Genomic DNA, 16,307 nt, shown 5'->3' with positions numbered 1-16,307 from the left:
CTGCACTAAATGCTTTAGTACATTTCCCCTTAAATTAGTAGCATTCTTCTTCCTCTCCATATTTTGGGCAACCCCTTAAAACTTTCAATTTTTGAGTGAACCCCCCCCCCCCCGATTCCGTCAACCCCCAGGCTGTAAATAATGACGGCTCCCTTACGGGTTTGTGCAGAGTTGTTTTAGGGACTGGTCAGTTTCTTTGGCCGGGGCGGTGGATTTATTGAGGTGGGGGTCACCCTGTTTTTGATTTTGGTGATAGGGCGGGTCACCATGTTTTTGAAATGCCCAATAGGTGGGGAGGGGGTCAGTGTGTTTTTGAATTTTGACATAGGGTCATGCTTGCCTAAAATGCATCGTGTCAACCACAAATTTCATCATTCAGTTGCATTTTTCGGCACGCCCTTCAGGCGCATAACTTTAATATATCAAGCATGCATATATCAGATATATCTGTATGTTCAATATTTTTGAGCGCATTACTTTAATATACCGTATCAGCTATTTTCCAGCACGCCAGTCCGGCTCATGACTTTAATATATCAGATTATATGTCAGAGATATCAGGATATTTCATATTTTTCGGCGCGCCCTTTGGGTCCCGTACTTTAATAAATCAGAGATACTAGTATATGTCAGAGATATCTTGATGTTTGCTAAGTGAAAGTGTACAATATGAAAAGTATGACAAATTCCTGATACTTTTCTGTTTTCTCTATGAGAAAACACAAATATTTCACAATATATATTTGATACAGTGACATATTTTAGAAATAGGAAAATGACAAGATAGTTTTCGTTCTCATTTATGCACCTATTTTCCTTTGCTACTGTGCAAATACATGGCGAATAATAAAGATGGTCATACAACTTTTTACAACTAATTTTGCAACCTGTTATTTTGTAAAAACTCCAACAAACAAATTTCTGTAAGACAAATATAACAACTAACCCCATGCATACATATTTCACGGTTCTGGTGTTCAACTGCTTAGACATGCATGTACGTTCCTTCACTGTCAACACGATCACGACCATTCTTGCACAGCGTTACGAAATTTTATCACAGTCCCTCCATTCACAAGGAGGGAGGGACACACGGTTAAATTTCCTCCGTGCCGAGGGACTAAGGTATATGTATTAACTATTCTCTTTTTTTGAAAATTTAGTGGCACTGCATGGAAAGGGCCGTTGGTATGCAGTCTTGAGAAAGACTGTTTTTTGCCGATCCAGCGATGTCCGACGTACGGTATCCCGGGCAAGTTCGGATCACGGTTACTCTACCCATGTCCTTTGGTAGCTCCATGCTCTACCCCACGTGTCCAGATACAAAAATCGGACTAGGGAAGTCACGCATACAGGCATAATTTCGCGTCTTGTGATGACATCATCAGCTGCTGTTTTCGTGAAAGGTGTCTCTGATCACGCTACGCGTATCTACGGTCTGCTAGCATGTTCCAGAACTTTCTGTACAGCCGCAGTCGCACTTATGATTTTCATATCGCTGCTTTTCCGTTTCCTAACTAGCTCTGGCGGTTGGTCGTATTCGGGTATTACGAAATCGAATGCAGCCAGGTAAAGATGCATTTCCTGTTACCTGATTCTACTAGTAGTCACGGTCCCGGGACCGTGCTCTAGTTCAAATCCCCTGACTCTAAGGTATTTCCCTTGATTTAAAGCAAAGCCCGTGAATCCGAAAAAAAAAACAAGCTAAAAATCGCGTACATTTAGGGGAAATTCGTCAGTTTTCCTCAGTGTGAGGCGAAAAAAATGCACTCCAGAAATTGAATCGAGATCAGGCCTAGGTTCGTCATCAATGGGTAGGTGGGTCTGGATATTTTTCCTAGTTTTTAATATCTCGGGGTATTTTGTTGGCCAGTGAGGGTTATCAAAAGGTCAACCTTACCTGCCACAACCTTTTTGATAAACCGCATAGACGAAGACAACCAAGTTCCACAAAAATTTGTACAATAAAAACCAAAACTGTCGCTTCAAGTTAATTCTGCAAAGTTTTGCGGTATATGTGTTCATTCTTAACTATCCCGAAACAATAAAAAATTCCTTGAACGGAGAAGTTACTCTTCCCATTGACCAATTTGATTAAAATCAGATGTAGAGTACGATGACGTCTGTACTTGCGCGGTAGTGAGAGGCGACAGCAAGAGAATACCGCGCAGGTGCAGACGTCGTCGTACTCTACATCTGATTTTAATCAGATTGCTCATTGACGTAAATTACGTCACTGCTCTACCGGTCGGAAAACAGCGACGCGTCGCTCCTTGTCTCTACTTGGATTCTAGCCAGGAATCCGAGAGGACAGACTTCGCGACTTGCAACACACAGCAGTATGCCTACGCCCTCTTCAGAGGTGTTTCTCGCTTCTGTACACTCGTCTATGGGGCGAATAGTCCCAGAGCTGAATAGCCCACCAAACGACTGTGGTAGAAGTTTTCAAGCTGCGTGGCGACATGCTTCAGACCTCTTAGTAATCGACCACATCAACCATTCATTTTGAAGGACTTCAAAATTACCAGAATAAAAGCTTGTCGGCCGTCCCTCCACAAAACACCTTGTGTCAGAGCGAAGTCCGATATCTGTTCTCAGCCGCGGCGGTTCGCTGTCATGTTAGGGTTTACGTCACAAAGCACAGGTTTGTAGTCTGGTACTGACCTGTATCTCCATGGCCTAAACGAGACGACACAGTCCCTCTTCACACACCCTCAAATTCCGCTTCAGTTTCTGGGCGAGACCGGGTCAAAGCACAATGTGATTGATACTGGCAAAATGTCAGCAGGGTAAACAGAGGTGTCAAACGGTTGCGATAAATTACCGCTGGTGCAAATTAAAGCTCCATGATATATAAATGTATATCTTTTGCCTATTTCTTTAGAACTTTTGTTTTGTGGTTTCCCTACACTTTCTGCATTGAATCCCTTAACTGTAATTTAATGCTAAGTATTTAGTATATCAACACAATCTATATGAGTATCATCTACATTGTTATTGCTGAAAATTGTATTCAAGTCCGGACTGGAATTCATTTGTAAACAATAAACAATGATCACTACACACATTCAAGCTGTGTTGACAAAAAGAATACTCGAAATTTCAGCATGACAAACGGATTAGGGTCAGATACGGTAGTTGATATACAGAAGCAGAATACTGAAAAACTTGCCACAAGTTAATTCACTCAGTGTGTGTGCCTGGGAGGAGAACTCACTAATGCGAGAGCCAGCAGGGATTGAAAATTGCCTCTTTAGCCTAATGTCATCTTTTTTCAGTACAACAGTTCAGGACATCTATATAGAAAGTGTGAAACACATTCAAGGCTCCTACAGCTTACTTTGTACGATGAGTGACGTTGGTGGTCTATAACATTCACCACTGGCACACGACCGGACACGCGACCAGGTGTATGTGCCACGCGCCTCTGGCCCGAGCCATTTCTCGGATCGGCACACGTACACGGTCCCAGGGCAGCTCCCCAGGGACCTTGTGATCCAAGCAACGCTGCACGCTCCTGTGTGTGGGCCATTGCGTTCGCCCCACGATCACAGTCGAGTCACCCGTGGTCTATTCCGCTCTGCGTCTATGCGCCCTATAGACGTGTGTACATGTGTCTGAGAAGAAGAAAGCCAGAAACAGAACCGCTATAAAACCATGCCATGTCTTCTTCCGCGTTCGATTTTACTGTCAAAATTAGCAAGTTCATCTATCATGTAACCGTCGATCGTTCCCTATCATTCTCAAAATTCATACTTGATACTAGCTGCAGTACAGTAACTCGAGGTTTTGTCTGGTTTCGCTGTCCGACCCAAATACCCAGGCAAAACCTCGAGCTACTGTACTGCAGCTAACTCATGATATGCATATACGCATACAACGTATTGGAATGTTCCATATACAAAGACATATAATATTACGTTCCATATACGTCAATATAATATTGACTAATTAATTGACTCTGTCTAATTAATCCCACTGATAATCCAGTTGTTGTAGCTGTGATAGACTCAGCAAAGAGTGTTAGCCAAGCCAACAGTTCATAGGGAGGTAGTCCGTGTTGAAGTTTTACTGCAACTGTGTTTGAAATATTGTTCATCAACAGATTTAATGACAAGACGAGATATTGCTATGTGTCTTTTGATGTTTTCAGGTTTTCTGAGATTTAATGAGTTGTCGAATCTGAAATGTTCCCAGGTTTTTGTATCAGATTCCCATCTAGAACTCATGATTGCAGCAAGCAAAACTGATCAGTACAGACAAGGAGATAAAGTCGCCATTGCTCGTACAGGCACTGTCTCTTGCCCAGTTATAAATCTAGAAAAATATGTTTCATTGGCAGGCATCGATTTACATTCTCAAGATTTCCTTTTTAAACCCTTAACTAGATCGGGAGGCATTGTAAAATTAGTAAAGGCGATTAAGCCATTGAGCTATACCAGAGCTAATGAGATTGTGAGGGCAAGATTGGGAGAATTTGCCCAAAACCGGGGCCCAAAACCCGTCCAGATTCACTGTTCATTCATTCAGGGCAGGGGAGCCACGATGGCAGCTGCCTCAGGGTGAACGACCGTTGTCTTAAAAGACATGGCAGATGGCGATCAGAAAGTTGTAAGGACTGTTACGTGGACAACAAGCTATCTGATAGACTAGCAGTAAGGGACGGACCATTAGATCTTGGGGGGTGGTCAAAACAGAAAAAAAATTTTCAGAGCAGAAAGTTAGGAAAAAAAAAATCTTCAAACTAGTTTGCAAAATAAAAAAAAAATAAATAAGAAGACAAAGGCGTAAAAAAAAATCTGCAAAAGTCTTTAAAATTTTGAATTTTTTTAGATTTTACCAACAGAAAGCAACTTTCTCCCAAAATGCTCCCAAAGTGCCACCAAATAACACCATTTTATCTCTATTTTTCAAAAGCTCAAACAGCAGGAGGGGGGACACACCCCCTCCTGACCTCCCCCCGCAAAAATACTCCCCAAGTGCCACCAAATAACACCATTTTAATCTCTATTTTTCAAAAGCTCCAACGGCAGGAGGGGGACACCCCCTCCTGACCACCCCCCGCAAAAATACTCCCCAAGTGCCACCAAATAACACCATTGTAATCTCTATTTTTCAAAAGCTCCAACAGCAGCAGGGGGACACCCCTCTCCTGACCTCCCCCCCCCCGTGACCGCTTGCGTGGCCGCTTGTGGTGCTTGGCACCACATCTTTGCCCTCTTTATCTTCAGACAGCGACGAACTAAAAAAAAATAATAAATCTGAAAATTTCTCTGAAAAAAAATTGCACAGCTAATCTCAATTGGAAAAAAAAATTTCAGAAATTTACAGTGTAAAAAAAAAAATTTTCACAATTTCATTGTGACCACCCCCCCCCAAGGTCTAATGGTCCATCCCTAACTCAAAAATTAGGTCTGTAACCGTCCACAACAAGATCTATACTTATGGGGGTCCAGAATAAAGCACGTGAGCCACACTCCTCGTGAACAAAGTGATTAGCATTGTGTATTGTGTTTTCTGTTGGAAGATAGATTGAATGGAATGTAGACGAAACTAATATCTTACTGTGAATTGCTTTGGAGCATTGGCATTAGACGAACTAGACACAAAGTCTAAATCGAGGTGTTGCCAACACTGTCAGGTGTAATTATCAGCTGAGCAGTAATTCCAGTCGACCACAGAGAAATCAACTCTGCCAAAGCTGAAACATTGTCTCGCAGCAGGTCAGATGTAGTCAAAACAACTACACCTGAAAGCAAGTGATAAGACTTGGACAGTGCTTAGACATACATGTGGTGGTTTTGCTTAGACTACGTCTGACCTCCTGCTAAACAATGTTTCAACTTTTGCAGAGTTGATTTTTTATGATCGACTCATGTTCCCGCTTAGCTTTAATTGCACCTGACAGTGTTGGCAACACCTCGATTTAGACAATATGTCTAGTTCGTCTAATGCAATGCTTCAAAGCAATTCACAGTATAGCGGTTCGAAGTAAAGCGTTAAAATATTGTTTTGTCGGCACAGAGATATGTTATGTAGGCTGGGGTGGATCTCAGCTGATAGATACAAAGTATGTAAACTGTAGCAAAGGAAATAACACCAGCTGCAATGCTGTTGTAATCTTGGCGGGATTGCCTTGCACGCTGAGAGCTGGGTACCGATTTGCATAAATTCAAGGCATGCAAATGATATTATAATGAGGGACAGCCTCTCTTTGAGATGCAGCCTTGCCGACCGTAGGATACGGTCACCTGAAATTTCTTGCTCTATTAATCCGTAATCGTTACTTTTCAAACAAACGAAAATCATGTATAAGCATTTTGAAGAGTAATGAACCACCAGGTTCCTTGTTTGTGCAGTTTTATAGCAATAAAGTAAGCGAAACAGACATTTATTTTCCCCGTAGCATTGTGGCCTGGTCCATAGCAACGTCTAAAACATAGGGGATACGCATCTTAAGGGTTAAAGGCTGTGAACCCAATTCAAACTCTGTATACATATTCATGATTGGTTTTCCCGCGTTCTGTATGAATTGGAACAGTGTAGGACTATGTTAACGCGAACGACGCACTTTTACAGCGCTGTAACTATGCGATGACCTCACCCCAGCGTTCAGAAAGCTCCACGTATTTGATACCCGGTGGTAAGATGTTTAATGCTTTCATGAAGTTTATCTCGTGTATAAAGATTCTGTATACATTTCTTTTGAAATTGTTAGGGTTAATTGTCGATTAAAAATGACGTGTAAACCGGACGTTGTTTTGCCGTATAAATAACTACACCGTGCATATGTGTCGGCGAAACCACAGACGCTGCACAGACACGCGTGATACTGTGCATGGAGGGACATTACGTACAGATACCCGGTATCTGCTAAAGTGCGGGCTGCGGGTTGCGGGCTGCGGGCTTTTAGAATTATGGCTAGATTTCTAATATATGTAATATGGCATTTAGTATATACGAAATAAAACCTTTAGAAGGTGTCTATTATCAATAATCATGATCAGGTCTATCGTACATCCCTTTTCCTGCCAAGTCCATATTTCACCATCAGGTCAAGATGGTAAAATTAATGAAACACAACATATTCCATATGATGTATTTTAACATAATACTGTACATTTGAAGGCTGTTGAAAACATAAATGCTGTAAACTTGATTTTTGGACTAAATATGCTATAACAGACCAAACCAAGTGGGTGAAAATACGTCAAGTTTCTGAAAAAAAAATCAAAATCTGCTAAATTAAAAGCGGCGATTCCGAGGACCACTTTATTTATTCCGAGCTGCCTGGCCATTACAAATAATTTCGGATCTGAATCACTTTTCTTTCTTGCCATGGATGTCAGTGAGAAATAATACCAGACTGACAAAAAAAATTCGCGCCTCGGAAATGTCGCCACTTATCGCGGAATGAAAATTGTTACATTTCTAGTATCAGGCCATAGGAAGTAAATTCTTTGTAATGCATCCATTCACAATTCGGTTCCAGGGCAACACATACAGAAAATTAAACAATGCCTACTTAAATGCAATGTGTAAGGAATAGAAAGATTTGACTTCAAAAAGCGTAGAAGTTATGTGTATTTAAATGCCTTGTATTTTTCATGAAATCTTTAAAAAGAAAAAGACGTACAACAAAGGACTTAGTTTACTTTGCCGTTTCGGTTCAACCGAGGTCGCGACCGCAGAGAACGACATTCCGCTAACATTTTACGCGAGAATTTCAGCGGGAAAAACACACCGGTGCGTTGACTTATTTTCAGGAATCGATCTAATAGGAATATTTTTGAATGAGTTTGTGTTCTGTAGCTCTCAATAATTGTGTATCTCTTAATATCATGAACGTGGTATGACTTGCACCTGCAGTATGATAGTCGCTCCATGCATTTGATCTAGCGTGACTATGAAAAGTTTCCTAGGACTATTATCGTGTTCACCACAATAGAATAATTTTAAACGGCATTGAAACGATTTTGAATATTATGCTTTTATCGGCGGTTGAACTAATCTGAAGTGTGAGAAGGGCATGGCATTCTATGAAAAAGTAACAAATTATTAGGCGTGTCCAGTTTCAACGAACTGAAGTTCATCCTCCAGTTCATCTGTGCTGTCAACGATCCGAAACCTACTTTTAAACTATCCATCCTAATCATAACATAAAAAGTTAATATAGCGAGTTGTTGTGAAATATGTCTTGTGCTCATGTTGTTACTCATCCGTGTTCAGTCGATCATTTCGAAAGCTTCGATCGGCAGTGCGCTGTGCAACGGCGAATGTTGGATGGAAATGGACTGTTCTGACGTTGGTGGCGCTTTACCAGATGTAAGCTGAAATAACGGCATTATTCAAGAAGTTCACGGCTTTTATTCCATAAACAAATACATCTAGATACTATTTTGGCATTTATTCTAACTACTAGCGAAATGATACCGAAAATCACGCATTTTTTTATGCCCGCAGCTCGCAACCCGCAAAATAGCGCATCCGCAGATACCCACGTACCCTGTAACTGAAGTGGTACGTCCACGGTCAGTGTATACGTGGCGTGTAAACTGGCGGCCATCTAAGTATGAATAGGGAGAGGCGAAGTCAGATTTAGAGCAAAGTTTCGCCGGCGATTTTCAGTAACTAGACCTTGAACACAAAAAATAATTAGTTACACGAAGTAATGCAGGTCTGGTCTTGGAGAAAATACCAATTGGGGTCGACAAAGACTTGTTAACGAAAAGGACGCACTTTTTAAGAGGACCTTGCACTGGCCGCGGTCAAAATAACATCGGGATTCACGAAAAACTACTCCACAGAAGTTGATTTTTTTCCCTCCAGACTATGATAACACTTGTTAGGAACGAATAGAACGGACAACTTGAAAATCTATGGAGCGCTTTAACGAAAATCTGTATTTTCCCACTACGGAGAAAACCGACCAACCGTCACTTGTGAGCGCTGGGTGTGCGTGTTGGTTTGAAGCAAAATCCTCATTATGCATGCAAATTAGGTACCCAGCTCTCACCGTGTTGATCGGTGTTTGGTGGGAATTTCGAAGGGAACATTTAGAGGCCGTTGATTGGCTGTGACTGTGGATGAAGCGAGGGTGCCACGCGAGGTAGCACCAGTCCAGACTCACGCTTCCACGGGCCGGGGCACTGTGAGACACCGAGTCCGCCCCCTCCCCCCCCCCCCGCCCACCCTTTTATGATCCTCATTTCAATTTTCGCTTGCGCTTTTCCAGACTTTTTTTATCTTTTATTAAAATATATGCTTCAAAAAACAAAACGTTTGCATTAACATCAAGTTCGTATTCAAATAGCAAGTTAATTACATTATAATAGGACTGTATGAATTTCATTGGATATTTGTACATTTCAGAGTAAAGACTGTATTTAGTTCTACAAGTGAGCTCATATTTTAGTAGACCACCAATTGCAATATTTTTCTCCATTTGCCAATACTTGTGAATAGTCCATTTTCCGATCAGTATAAGAAAATTAACGAAGTTTTCATCATCTTGAGAAAAATTATTCATACAACAATAAAGTACAATGTGTTTTTCTTTTATGTACATTGGCGTTTTCAAAAGTTTACTAAGAATACATTCTATATTATTCCAGACAACTTTAGCAATTTGACATCGTAAAAATCTGTGTTCGAGGGTATCTACCTCCTTACACACTTTACAATCCATTGACGTTCTCTTGTTCCAAAAGTAGAGAAATTTATTACATGGAATAATCCGTGACAAAAATTTCCAACTAAATTCTATCAACTTCAACTCTTTTGTCAGTGATTTTGTTAGACTCCAACATTTATTGAGGTTAATATCCTCAAGTGAAATCTGTATTCTGTGACACCATTTTTTGAGAGATTTTGAAAGACAGCTGTGGTCTATGGTTAAAATCGTGTACATTTGTTTACATGTAAGTTTCTGTAAGGGAACTCTGTCGCTTTTGCTTAAAACAAAAAGGTTATTACATCCATTGTCTACAAAGAAGATATTCAAAAACTTTGACCATTTTACAGAAGCGTTTTCATTTGGTTGAATACAACGCTTTGTTAAAAGCCATGATTTCAAAACTTGCTTGTAAAAGGCTGGTAAACTCTCAGTGTGATCTGCAAAGTTTTGTGACATATGACATTGATGGAATAACGTAGTCGTATTCGATAGCGATACATAATACAATGGAATGTATGACCAGCTTTCATCTTCGCACCAATAATACGTTTCACCCAAATAATCTTAAGTGCATCCACCTGTGCTTTGAAGTCGGGGTATTTGACACCTCCTACGTTGTAGCATTGTTTTGCAACTCTGTTGTTAATTGGCCACCTATTTTCTGGATTTCCACACAAAATTGAAAACCAGGTTTTGCACTGCGTCTAATACATCATCAGGTATAGCAATACAAGAGGCGAAGTAAAGTACTTGTGACAAGACTAACGACTTTGTAATAAGAATTCTACCATACAATGTTGAGTTTCTGGATTTAAAGGCATTAAAAACAGATTCTAATTTAGCAACTTTACTGTCCCAATTTAGCTGCTTGCACTTTGCTTCATCATATCCGAAAAAGACACCGAGTGTTTTGACAGGTTCTGTTGTCCACTTGAAGTCGCTGATGTTTTCCTTTGAGCCTTGGCAGGTTCCTATAGCCACACAGCTTCAGATTTGCTCTTATTCATCTTCAAACCACTACATTTGCTAAATTTTTCCATTACTTGTAGACTTGAGTGCAAGTCTTGAAGAACAACGTTGTGTCATCAGCATAGAGTAGTATCTTTATTTCCTTCTCTGGTATGTGAGCTGATCTTTTAAATGGGATACGGATGCCTCTGATGTCGCTTGTTTGCCTTATTTTAAATGCTAGAGGTTCGATCACACTAAGTAGAAACAGAAGAGCGGATATCGGGCAACCTTGCCGCACACCGCGCTGTAAATCGAAGAAAGCACTACAATGCCCTTTGTAAATTATACAGCTCTGTACAGACGCATAGAGCGTATTCACCCATTGTCTAAAAGAAACGCCGAGATTTACATATTCCAAAATTGTTGCATAAATTTCCAGTTGACATTTCAATTTTCGTACTTAATTTGTAAATCACTTGCGCTTTTCCAGACTTGTTTTCAATTGTAAATTACCTACGCTTTTCCAGAGAAATTTTTCCCTTTGAAATATTTTAGAACAAAGGTTTTTAACTCTGGTTTTTAGCGCGGGGTAATTTTTCTGTGCCGATTGCCGTAAGTCTTTTAACGATACATTTCGCTGGTAATCTTTTTCAAGTGCCTAGTCCAGAATAAAGCACGTGAGCCACACTCCTCACGAACAAAGTGATTAGCATTGTGTATTGTGTTTTCTGTTGGAAGATAGATTGAATGGGAATGTAGACGAAACTACGTAAATATACTTAACGTACATCAAGTTATTCGGGTAGGAATAGAGCGGAATCGAGTTGATTTTGGCCGAAAATAGTTAGAAAGGGTAGTTTTTCCGTGCGCGGTCCAAATAGTCTGTGGGCCGAACCCTGAAAAGGGCTCTAGAAGTTGACTTTTTGAAAGAGGAAATTTGAGCAAGTTGTCATGTGGTGGAATTGATACCTTACACATACTTGTATAGAAAATTCAATGTTCTACCACAGTTAGATCTGTACTTTTCAGATTTTTGACCAAATCAGTGACTAAGTCAAGGTTGCTTTACTTTACATTGCATTTATTGAAATGATCACCAGTTAAAATCGTACTTATCAGCAAAGTGGCAATTAACTTAATGAAATCACAGTAAAAAGGGCCTTTTTTACCAAAACGTGCATTTTTCAATTTTTTCACCAAAATGTTGACATGCATACAAGTTTATTTTCTTTCATGAAAAGTAAACCATTTTCCTTTCTCATTTCACATTTACTGACATAAAATGAACACTAAGTTTGATCAAAACGTCAAATAAACCTTTTTTTACCAAAATAGAGGTTTTTTTACAATTTTTCATAACATTGTAAAGGCCCTAAAATTGAATTGTAAATGATTTCATTTTACTAGTGTATGATTCTCAGAGAAAATATATGATGAGTTATGTCCTTCTATTTGACCAAAAATCATTCTTTTAACTCCATTTTAACCAAATATTGAGAAAACACTATTGCCACGCATTCTTTATGACTGTGTACTAATTTTTCTGTTGCTATATATCTGAAATACAGAGATGTCCCGCTACTTCTCTATCATCACTGAGTAATATCCATCTTGGTCTCAGGCAATTCTTTTTGTTTATTCAGCATTGTGGGTACAAAACTACTTTGTTTGGATTGACAGGTCTTTTGCCCTGAGAGGCTAGTTATTAACGCCTCCAGTTTCTTCAAGAATACTGTGAATATTCATTGCAGTGTGGATCATCTCAAGCCTTTAATCTTGGCTGTTATCATAGCTTGTTGTCATCGACTGTGATTCCATTTCATTTTCACTCCCTCCACTCTCAGAATTTGTATTGGTAATATTCAAGATATGACTATCTAAACCGGTGTCTTCTCTGCTAGCCATAGGAATTTCGCATTGCCGATACTCAGGTCGAATAAACACAAGTTTGTCACAAAACCTTGCTTGCAGTCTTCTTTTTAGTGACGAGTTATGATATGTGGATGCATCAATGCCTTCATTGTCATTGATCATTTTAATAAAGATATTTCTCATCACATCCATTGCAATGCACTCCCGTCCCTCTATGACTCTCTTCTGTACAACTTCATCACAAAATTTCTTGAAGGATGGAGCATACATGATACCGCTGTCTTCCTCTGCTTTTTTCTGATACGAGTAAGTTACGCATCCGGTATAATTTAAGTAACATGATCTGTGATACTTCACCCCAATACTGACCGAGTCTTGACCTCTAAATTGTAGTAAAACTTTCTCGTCTTTCTTAATTTCGGCAGCTTTAATCAATGTTCGTCCGTCAGTTTCACGGGCAGTAAGTCTTTCGTATGACCTCTTCTTTGTAATAGGATCAAGTCGTTGTTTCTGACGTGTGCATATTATACCGTACATATCGGTGGTAGTACATATGCACTTTTGCGTTTTCCTGAAGAGATGGAACTAGAGGCAGGGTCAGACCGTAGGTGTCGTTTTTTAGGAGACACGTGTTGTTTGTCGTCATTATCAAAGTCTGACAGCTCATTGATGTACTTGTTAACAGTGTTTTCCGCAGATTACCTTTCTCTTTGCGCTTCTGGGCTTGAGTAAGCATTAGGGTGCCGAATTGTGTTTTTATCGTGTTTAGAAAGTTTAGCTGGAAGTTTAGAAAGCTAAATTAGAATTGTCTAAATCTAAATCTAAACTTGAAAGTTTAGCAAGAAACGATAATTATCGCTTTCTAAATAGCGTTCTAAATTTAGAAATTAGCTGAAGTTTAAAAAATTGGGCCTCGGGTGAAAAAATTTGTTCGAGGATATGTCGGATATATAGAACCAGGAAAATACTATTATATTTGTTTTCCCAATCGGCAAATCCAAAGCTCAAATGTGATTTTTTTCCATACACCAGCGAGAAAAGCGCCTCGTGTTGAATTGACCATTGCACTGGGTAAGAATTGAATGTCATAAAGTAGAGAAATGTGGCTGTGAGTGAGCGATGACGAAAAATTGTGAATGTTTATTCTTTGACCGTCAAAAACAAAGACTGTCAAATAGCCACCGCTAGTGTTAATGACAAATAAACCAGATGTGTGACGTGAAGACGAATGTAAATAACCATACTGCCACAATTCGCATGACCAAGGTGTGTTCAGATACAGACAAGAAGTGGGTCAGATAGTTCCACGACAATCGTGTATATTGTGGTGCAAATTAATGCTAATAGCCTTATCAATGCCTCATTAGCATTAACTTGAAGCACAAATTGATGCGCGCGATCGTAATTGAACACACCTTGGTCATTAAAACTGTGGTAGTATTGTTCCATTTTTGGTCTATTGTACAAGTCACATTTGAGCTTTGGATTTTAAAACTTACTTCTGGGGGGGAAATGATAGTATTTTCCGGGTTCTACAAGAAAGCTCCTACACACTCCAACACTTGGGAATATCCTGATGACAACAGAAACCATGTATCATGCTTTGACAAACAAGGTTTAATCCCACGCCTGAATCGCCTGAAACTTTCTACACAGGCAATTAGCGTTAACTACAGGGTCCGAGAGGACACCGCGACATTACACTTTTATATGATATCCGATGTTTACGTTAGATTGGCTTAGCTTGATCTATAAAGGGCTGAAATCTCCGATATATATCGGATATTTACTTGCGATTTGACAGAATCTAGTATCGTCTAGTATCGAAGCTAGAGTCAGTCCTTGGAAGTCGGGTTTGGCCAGAACTGTGAGGTGGTGAAATCTCCGATATATATCGGATATTTACTTGCGATTTGACTGAATCTAGTATCGTCTAGTATCGATATTAGAGTCCCCAAATCGCCGATAAATATCGGGTAAATATCGGAGATTTCACAGATCCGGCGTGCCGAGGTACAGGGCAAGTCTTTCTAGTATCGTCTAGTATCGATATTAGAGTCCCAAATCGCCGAAAAATATCGGGTAAATATCGGAGATTTCACAGATCCGGCGTGCCGAGGCACAGGGCAAGTCTTTCTAGTATCGTCTAGTATCGATATTAGAGTCCCCAAATCGCCGAAAAATATCGGGTAAATATCGAAGATTTCACAGATCCGGCGTGCCGAGGCACAGGGCAAGTCATTCTAGTATCGTCTAGTATCGATATTAGAGTCCCAAATCGCCGAAAAATATCGAGTAAATATCGGAGATTTCACAGATCCGGCGTGCCGAGGCACAGGGCAAGTCATTCTAGTATCGTCTAGTATCGATATTAGAGTCCCCAAAATTGCCGAAACTATCGGGTAAATATCGGAGATTTCACAGATCCGGCGTGCCGACTCGGAGGTAAAAGGCAAGTCATTCTAGTATCGTCTAGTATCGATATTAGAGTCCCCAAATCGCCGAAAATATCGGGTAAATATCGGAGATTTTACAGATCCAGCGTGCCGAGGCACGAGGCAAGTCATTCTAGTATCGTCTAGTATCGATATTAGAGTCCCTAAATCGCCGATAAATATCGGGTAAATATCGGAGATTTTACAGATACGGGTAGGTTTTTTATCGGCTTTATTTAACAGCAGATTGCCCAACTTTTTAACAATATCAATGAAAAACAAAGGGCAATCACTCAATTTCAACCAAATAATGCGAGAATGAAGGATTGAGGACTGCCCCTTAAACAAAAAAAACATTTCTCATGGCCGCAACTATTGGTGTTTGTATGGGTTCATATCATTTGATTGAACTGGCACACAATATGAGAGCATAAAGGGGCAAGATGGTTGCCGTGTCATCTAAGATAATGAAAGATGCTTCAAGCAATACGAGGAGCGAGCTAAAGAAAGTATAGCTTTTTTGAGTTTGTTGCGTTTCAAGGCTTACAAAAGCTAGCATGTATTGTTTTTCTAAATACGACAACAACCGAACTAGTTGTAAAATCTTACAGGGTTTACACATACTTTTAGACAATTTGTTTGACAAGTTAGACAAACGGTTGTGCAAACCAAAGCGTGAGCGTTAATGTGAACAGATCGAATCTTTGCAGGCTCCTCTCCAGATAACTCGCCCATGCTCAGCAGTAGACCACGCTTGAAGCTGTGACCAAACTATACAGTGTAACGCGGGAAAATATTCGAACATAAATGCTATTTAAAATCAGGTGCAGCCAACGGAGCTATTCATCGAAAAAGCTATGCCGGTAGCAATATTTGGAGGGCAGGAGAAATTTTAATTTTGCTTGGGCAGGGGAAATATTTTTACTGGCAGAGAGCAGATTTTAGTTTTTTGTCGAACAGGGCAGATATCGGTTGATTGGTCTGGGGACCGGCATTGGGGAGAAAACGAAGAGAAGGGAAGTTACTTGTAAAACGGGGACAGGGGGAAATCGACAGTTTTTTTCATCACAAGGCAGGGTAGCTTCATGTCTGTAGAGGAATGATAACATTTTAAAGGTGGAATTTTTTTCAGTGTAGGGGAAATCAACGAGTTTTTTTCGCTACAGGGCAAGAGAGCTTCAAAAATTCTGATGTCCCTAAACTTTATTACTAGGTTTCAAAGCCCAGTGATGGTTCGATCGAGGACAGTGTTGCTGGTGGCAGTGGCAGACACAACTCAGAAACCACTCCCTTGCTTGATACCAATGATATGGAATCAGTCTCCAAAGTGAGTACAGGTTTACTGTAACTGATCAAGTGGTTACTTAGTTCAG

Source organism: Ptychodera flava, chromosome 13, assembly GCF_041260155.1.
Source record: "Ptychodera flava strain L36383 chromosome 13, AS_Pfla_20210202, whole genome shotgun sequence".
NCBI lineage: Eukaryota > Metazoa > Hemichordata > Enteropneusta > Ptychoderidae > Ptychodera > Ptychodera flava.
This window is presented reverse-complemented; position numbering follows the sequence as displayed.